Raw genomic sequence first — 9,076 nt, forward strand, 5'->3', positions numbered from 1 at the left:
TGTCAGATAATTCTGTTGAAAATGGGGAACGAAGCAAAAATCGCTTCAGTTCGTGTGTTTGTTACCACGAATGGAAATCAGTCAAGTGAATAGGATTGGTATTTGTTCAGATTTTTGTGGGTTTTTTAAGTCTGCAAATGATGCTTAATTCATTATTTCCCCCTCCCATTGTTTTGATAGTTCCTTTACATTGAATGGAATGTAAGTTATGTAAGTCACACGAGAAACCTAAGCTAAATAGCACCCTGTGAGCCAAATCATATAGTACAGTGGTACCTCTGGTTAAGAACTTAATTCGTTCTGGAGGTCCGTTCTTAACCTGAAACTGTTCTTAACCTGAGGTACCGCTTTAGCTAATGGGGCCTCCCACGACACCACCACCGCACAATTTCTGTTCTCATCCTGAAGCAAAGTTCTTAACCCGAGGTAGTATTTCTGGGTTAGTGGAGTCTGTAACCTGAAGCATCTGTAACCTGAAGCGTCTGTAACCCGAGGTACCACTGTATTTGGCAGAATCTGGACTGCAGCAGAACAGAAACAGCACGGAATATGACAAATACAGGTTACAATTGAAACAGCTGCCTTCTCACATCTCCATATAAGACATCTCCAGGTCTGATTCAATATAAGACAGCTTCCTGTGTTTATTGGGAGATCCATAGCTTAGTGAGAGAGCATCTGCTTTGCATGAAAAAGGTCCCCAGTCCAATCCTGGACATCTCCAATAGGGCTGCCTAGAACCCTGGATTCTCGCTGCCAATCTGTGTAGGCAATACTGAGAAAGCAGTTTCTTGGGTTCTGTGGCTGGAGCGAAGCATTGCTTCTGCTTGCTGCTTCCCTCATTGCAGGGAGTGGGGGTAGAGCTTTGCCTTGGCTGACCCAGCAGGCTCCCAGCTTGCTCCCCACATGCACTGCCTCAAAACAGGAGCAAGGCTACGGATCATTTGGCTCAAGCTGCTGCAGTGACCTGAATCTCAGCATTTCATCTCTTTTGGATCTAGCAAATGAAAATCGTAGTTGGAGGCCAAATCCTGCGGTCTGGGCATGTCAGCTGTGGAGCTTTGGGGGAGATTATGTGCTGAGTGATAATATGATGGGAATGCAATTTCCAATTGCAGGATTTAGAAAAAAAGAGAGAGGGGGGTGGGAGGTGGGGGCGCCCTGGTTATGAATTTGCACCCAGCAAGGATTACATACTGATCTGTGCAATAACGCCTGCAAAAGAAAAAAAGAAAAGCTTTGCGATGGAATTGCCCAAAATTTGTAATGCTAAAAACCTGTAATTTCAATCAAATCCACGCACGGTAAGAGCCCCGTCTTTTAAAACTGGCCTCCGTTAGACAAGACTTTGGAGACATTTCTAGAAAAAAGAAAATTGTTACAGTTAGTGTCAGACTTTTAACCAGTGCTTTTCTTCTGGGGGGGGGGAATATCCCCGAGTACCACAGAGTACCTCTGAGTACCCCAGGGAATATCCCCGAGTACCCCCAGGGAAAAAAGCACTGATTAGAAGAAGCATGTTGAAACCAGCAGTTGAGGAAGAACATAACCATAATGAATAGTAGCCATTGAGAGCCCTTTCCATGAATTCATCTAATCCTCTTTTAAAGCCATTCATGTTGATAGCCATCATTGCCTCCTACAGGAGCCCTTTTGATAGTTTGACTATGCACTATGTTACAATATGACCTAGGATCATTTCCAGTGTCAATCTTGGGGTCCAATGATACCCATAAGATCAGAAGTCAGCGAACTTTTTCAGCAGGGGGCCGGTCCACTGTCCCTCAGACCTTGTGGGGGGCTGGACTATAATTTGAAAAAATAAACAAATGAATGAATTCCTATGCCCCACAAATAACCCAGAGATGCATTTTAAATAAAAGGACACATTCTACTCATGTAAAAACACGCTGATTCCTGGACCGTCCACAGGCCAGATTTAGAAGGTGATTGGCCGGATCCAGCCCCCGGGCCTTAGTTTGCCTACCCATGGATAAGATCCAACCTATGCACTTAGATAAACATTTGCGGTCTTCCTCTGTGTCAACCTGCCCTGCCAATTGATTGGAGGCTCATGTGTGCTAATTAGCCTCATATAACCAACATGTTTAAGTCTAATTAATGCACAAAAGGGGTTAAAATCATAGAGAATGCTGTCCTGCCAGCCTTAGCTATGTCACTTCCCCTTACCTTGGGAGGAAATCAAGCTCAATGTCCCCTCCCCCAGCCTACATGAAAAACACAGGGTGTGAAGAGGTTTGAGCTGGTTGCTCCAGCTCAGAGCGCATGGCTCTCACTAGCCACTCTTGAGTTCCTATACCAATAATCTAGGAATGTTCACCACTTTGTAACTAAGCTAAGTTCTACCGCCTGTGCAAGTTTTCTGAAGCACATTAATTTGACCTTTGGACAATTTGTAAGTAAACCATTTTTAACTTATCAAATGGGTGGTCTTTTCCTATGCTGAGGCAAGAGGGAAATTTTGGAACTCACGGAGAAGGGCAAATTTTAAAGATCTAACAGCCTATATTTAAAATGCTTTACATTGCTGCATATTTTGTGAACCACTAGGGTTCTCTCATTGAAAAGTGCTTGACCCAAACTTGGATCTTGCCATCTAGGAATTCTCCTTTCTAGGCTGCATTTTTTTGAACCAACAGCTCAAGGATCCCTTTTCCACCCATGGCCTAAATAGGGGGATAGCAAAATGCTCTCTCAAGGATGCTGTCCAACTGCCATCAAGTTAGTTCGCCAAGTGAAGAACTATGTGGCAGACCCAACCCTGCCCATCTGGCCTGGAGACTGCAACCAGTTCTGCTCCTGGATATTTGGGGGTATGAAAGAGTCCTTCAGAAGAGGAACTAGGTAAAGGTAAAGGGACCCCTGACCATTAGGTCCAGGTGTGACCGACTCTGGGGTTGTGGCGCTCATCTTGCTTTATTGGCCGAGGGAGCTGGCCTTTGTCCGCAGACAGCTTCCGGGTCATGTGGCCAGCATGACCAAGCCACTTCTAGCAAACCAGAGCAGTGCACGGAAACACCGTTTACCTTCCTGCCAGAGCGGTACCTATTTATCCACTTGCACTTTGATGTGCTTTCAAACTGCTAGGTGGGCAGGAGCAGGGACCGGGCAACAGGAGCTCACCCCTTCACAGGGATTCGAATTGCTGACCTTCTGATCGGCAAGCCCTAGGCTCTGTGGTTTAACCCACAACACCCCCGCATCAGAAGAGGAACTACTCTTTATCAAAGGCAAGGCAGACAGAACCAGCACTGGTGTCAGCTGTAACTTTAATAACAGTAACTTAAAGAACTTGTAATTGAGCTTTCTTTCCCCTCTCTTTTCTCCCGTTCTTTTTTCCTCCTGAGTCATTGCATTTTATATTGTTACCCTGAGGGCAGAGAATTGTCTCAGAGCTAATTTTTGCAAGCTGCTCTGAGAGCCTTTTTGGCTAAAGGAAGGGCATAAATGCTGCAAGCAAGTGAATGAATGAACAAATGAATGAGGTATTTTGGCAAACAATTAAAAAAACCACATTTGTTTCACTGGACATTGGGCTCAGCAGAAGCTGTAATTGTTCTTTATTATCAAAGCTATTCAATGTCTGTTTTCATTTTCTTTGTATTTTTACTTTTGGCGCCTTTGTGCTGAAAGGCAGAAGAAAGAAGAAGAAGAAGAGTTTGGATTTGATATCCCGCTTTATCACTCCCCTTAAGGAGTCTCAAAGCGGCTAACAATCTCCTTTCCCTACCTCCCGCACAACAAACACTCTGTGAGGTGAGTGAGGCTGAGAGACTTCAAAGAAGTGTGACCAGCCCAAGGTCACCCAGCAGCTGCATATGGAGGAGCAGGGAAGCGAACCCGGTTCACCAGATTACGAGTCCACTGCTCTTAAACACTACACCATACTGGCTCCCATTTTCTAGAAACAAACTAAGTGTTGGGCCTGCTGTTCTGCTCCTGGAAACCCACCCAAACCCCCTGAGTGTTCTCCCTAACCCCATTCTGAGTAGCTTCCCCAAATTTTCATTTGAAGCATCTTCAAGCCTAGCTCCTGCTATCAAGCTCATGGAATAATGAGATTTACCGTATATGGGACAGAAATAGCTGGTAAAGAAACCCCCAAAACCCTGGCAAGGAGCAGGGAGGAGCACTTTGTTTTTGCCGTTCTTTACTCGCCGCTAAATGGTGCTCAAGTTGTGCCATGTCAACACTGTGTTATATTCAACAATGCAGCAAAACTCTTTTTAAGCCCTTGCTTTGTTTGGGCCCTCTGAGAGTCTCTTGAAGCACTGGTAAAAAACAAACAAACCAAAACAAGCCCTGCTTTTTGTATTGTCAGGAAGGTGCCGAGCTACACGGAATGAGCTTAGATCAAACGGCATGAGACACTTTCACTAAGCTCTAGGTGGATTATCCCTAATCAGGCTTACTCTGTTCTCTCTTCAGGCAGAAGCCTGGTGCAAATGGGACTGAGTTGGCAGGTTCCGATTCAGCACAAGATAAACATAAAGGGGAAATAACAATTCTTGCCTTGCCCCATCGAATATATAGCCGGATCTCAAAGCGACAGTTACCAATAGTACATTTGATGAGCACCTTAGTGTCCAATACAAAGTGCCCCCTTTCAGCCACTTTTTAAAAGTTGAGAACAGTGGTGATGCAGCTTGTGTGTTCAGAGTGAGCACGCCTACTTTTTTGCCCTCACTCTGAATTGGATCTGCGCTATCACTAAGCAGCTAAAACCTGATTGACTATACAGTGTTGTGAGGACAAGCTATTCTCTTTGTGGGTGCGGCCCTGATTTTGAATTGGCTTCTTTGACATAGTACATGGTGCAATGATGGCTCAGAGGGAGAGCACTCCCTTCACTCTGAATTGGCTTTGTGACAATATTGCATGACCAGTTCTCATTGGTTAGAAAATGATTTTGTGATGCTCTGGAGCCATCATGCTGGCTACATAAAAGCAAAATAAGCTAGGCAAACATCACCAGCATTTGCAAACTGAGGAAGCTGTTGTGGGCACCACACACACCCTGCAACCAAGAAAAAGACCACAGCCTTTTCTGTCGGTTACAACAGAATGTTTCTTTCAAGCCAAACTTCAGCAGAGCAGAAGGAGGAAACCCTGTTCATGCCAGAGAAGGCATTTGTGGGTACATGATCCTTCACAGGTGCCACAATGATGACTTCTGAAGCTGGGAAGATGTAGTAGTAGTAGTAGTAGTAGTAGTAGCAGTAATAATAATAATAATAATAATAATAATAATAATAATAATAATAATTTTTATTTATACCCCACCCTCCCCAGCCAAGGCTGGGCTCAGGGCGGCTAACAAGCAATAATAAAAACAAGTTGAATGAATACAACTTAAAAACAAGATTAAAATACATTACAATATTGAAACATTAAAATATTAAAATGTAGTTTGGAAGAAGGCTTTAAAAAAAAATGATGCTGAACAAGCTGTCAGTCAGGCACTGATCAGTTCCCAAATAAAGGTTGAGCAAGTGAAGCAATAATCTAACCAGGCATAAAGCAATCTACCATATTTGACATGCATGTGTCCCCATCCTAGGAAGAAAAGAGACACCTCTACCATCTTTCAACTGGTAGATGCAGCTAAATTTTTGTTCTGCTCCAGAACGGACCGCACCAAATAGACTGCCTTGGAGCAGCCGCTTGCTCCCATTCCAGCAACTGAAATGGAGCCAGCGGGATTTTTTCTCTCTGGTGCATTAAGAGATTTCACATTGGAAATACAGTTCAAGAACAGCTGTTGCTTGCTCCCTCATGGCAGGCATGGAAGAAAATTAATTCCCCGTGATCCGCAAGGGGCGGAGCAGGCTTCCCTGATGGAGGAAGCGAGTCCACGATTCATTCAGCTGCTCAGTCAAGCCCGATTGCCTTACCTCCCTGCTCCAAGCTTTCTCCTTGAGCAGCAGACCCCAAGAAGAGAATTCTGGGAATTGCTTGCAATTCTCCCTGGTAGGCTTGAGACACAACAACAAGGAGTTGCCAGTAAGGTGACAATGGGGTTGACAATAAGGTGAGAGGCAGCAATAAGCTCCTCCTGGGTGGGAAGCTGGGAAGCGAACCAGAGTTGCTTCCGCTGGACCAGGAGGAAGTGGCCAATGCTAACAACTGGGATGGACAGAGAAGCAGGGACAGCAGTTCAAAACAGGAGGGAGGAAGCTTCTCCCCCTTTTCTCTCTGCATCTTCCTCCATACACTCTTTCTTCTCCTTTCTGCTTTCTGACTCTCTCTCTCTCCTCCTCCCCAACAGGCTTCCAGCAGAGGGGCAGATTGGTCTTGTCAGAGATCCAACCTGTCTGCTTCTAAAGGGGTTCCCCACCTACCTTCCTCCGTTGACTCCATCTGCTTCGGCTGTTCCACTGTTTCCCACCTCCAACACTCTGCCTTGTACTGAAATTCAGGCCTATTCCAGCATAGCTACTTCTGGTTGTTCATGGCTACTTCTGTTAAAGAACCTAACTACTGTTGTTAATGCTCTGGTAACCTTTAGGCTAGATTAGTGCCATGTAGGGCTGCCTCTGAAGATGATTTGGAAACCTCTGCTAGCGCAGAATTCGGCGGCCAGGTGGCTCATCAGGGCAAGACAGTTTGCACCAATCCTGGCCCGGCAGCACTTGCTGCCAATTAGTTTCTGGGCCCAATTCAAAGTGCTGGTTTTGACCAATAAAGCCTTAAATGGCTGAAGAACTGCCTCCCTCCATATGAACTTACCTGGACCCTGAGATAATAATCTGAGGCTCTTCTTCATGTGCCTCCTCCACAAGACATCTGGAGGGTGGCAACACAAGAAAGGGCCTGATCCACAGTGGTTTCCCATTTGTGGAATGCCCCCCCCCCCGAGTCTCACCTGGTGCCTTCATTATATGCCTTTAGGTGCCAGCCAGGCGAAAACCTTTCTCTTCAACCAGGCCCTGGGCTGACGGATACCTGATCACCTTTGACATGTGTTGTGGGAAGGGTGGGTGGCTGGGGTAATTATTGGTTTGTCTTTGTTTTTGTTTTTATTATGTATGTTGATTTTTATTATATTATAATTTTATGTTGTGAAGTGCCCTGAGATCTATGGATGAAGGGCAGTTTACAAGTCAAAAGGAAGGAAGGAAGGAAGGAAGGAAGGAAGGAAGGGAGGGAGGGAGGGAGGGAGGGAGGGAGGGAGGGAGGGAGGGAGGAAGAAAGAAAGAAAGAAAGAAAGAAAGAAAGAAAGAAAGAAAGAAAGAAAGAAAGAAAGAAAGAAAGAAAGAAAGAAAGAAAGAAAGAAAGAAAGAGGTGGGGAAATCTCTGGCTCTTCACATTTCATAGAACTTCAACTCTCATCAACCCGAGCCAGCATGGCCAATGATCAGGGATGGTGAGATTTCTTGGAGGTCACACTCTCCCCATCACTGTGCCAAGGCAATCTCCTTTTGCTTTAAGGTTTAGAAGAGCACTTGCTGGAAAAAGAAGTCATTCCTTTGCGTTATTCTGCCATCTGCTGGGGTTTGGCTGTCAATACAGCCACTCTAGTCCTTGGTGACTGGGATGCTGGCCAGATCTATAGCCCCTTGTCCATAATGGTAATCCTATATCAGGTCATCTTACTGTGAGGATAGCCCTCCAGATGTTCTTGGACTCCAGCTCCCATCTGCCCCAGTAAGCATGGTCAATGGCCACGGATGATGGGAGTGGTAGTCCAGTGACATTTGCAGGACGACAAGTCCTCCAACTCTGAGCTATAGATTTATGCTTCCTTGGAGCATAAGGAAGACACCTGTCAGATCAGGCCAAAGGTCCATCTGGTCCAGCATCTGTTTCATACAATGGCTGATCAAAAACTTCTGAGAAGACCACAAGTAGAGTCATAGAATCACAAAATCATAGCATTGGTAGGGACCCCCAGGGGTCATCTGGTCCAACCCCCTACAATGCAGGAATCTCAACTAAAGCATCCATGACAGATGGCAATTCAACCTCTGCTTAAAAACCTTCAAGGAAGGAGTGTCCACAACCTCCCGAGGGAGACTGTTCCACAGGCAAATGGTTCTTAATGTCAGAAGGTTTTTCCATATGTTTAGTCAGAATCTCCTTTCTTGTAACTCAAAGCCATTAGTTCGAATCCTACCTTCCAGAGCAGGAGAAAACAAGCTTGTCTCCTCTTCCATGTGGCTGCCCTTGGGATACCTGAAGATGGCTATCATTATCCCTCTCAGTCTCCTCTTTTCCATGAAAGGTAGGTCATGAAATTATGTTGTTGTTTAGTCGTTTAGTCATGTCCGACTCTTCGTGACCCCATGGACCAGAGCACGCTAGGCACTGCTGTCTTCCACTGCCTCCCGCAGTTTGGTCAAACTCGAGCTGGTAGCTTCGAAAACACTGTCCAACCATCTTGTCCTCTGTTGTCTCCTTCTCCTTGTGCCCTCAATCTTTCCCAACATCAGGGTCTTTTCCAGGGAGTCTTCTCTTCTCACGAGGTGGCCAAAGTAATGGAGTCTCAGCTCCAATTCAGGATCTGTCCTTCCAGTGAGCACTCAGGGCTGATTTCCTTAAGAATGGATAGGTTTGGTCTTCTTGCAGTCAATGGGACTCTCAAGAGTCTCCTCCAGAACCATAATTCAAAAGCATCAATTATTTGGCGATCAGCCTTCTTTATGCCCCAGCTCTCACTTCCATACATCACTACTGGGGAAACCATAGCTTTAACTATACGGACCTTTGTTGGCAAGGTGATGCTGTCTAGGTTTGTCATTGCCATGAAATTATACTCTTCCCCTATTGTCCCTTGTTGTTCACCCCACCCTTTAAAAAAAAGGCATTCAGAGTTATACCACATCTGAAGGCGGGGTTTCCATATAAGCATCAAAGCTAATTGCCAGGCTTCAATTTGTCTATGAATTTGCCTGATCAAAGTGTAAGCATCCATTGGCTGCACACAAATGAAACATTTGCACACCAGCCATAATCTACATTGCACCGTGGCTCATTTATCACTTATGTTGCCATTCAGAACTGCAATTTTATTTATTTCTTGCAGTGTGGGGTGCTCCTGCCCAGTATTCCAGCC

The sequence above is a fragment of the Podarcis melisellensis genome, assembly GCF_964234715.1.
Source record: "Podarcis melisellensis genome assembly, chromosome: 8".
Classification (NCBI taxonomy): Eukaryota; Metazoa; Chordata; class Lepidosauria; order Squamata; family Lacertidae; genus Podarcis; species Podarcis melisellensis.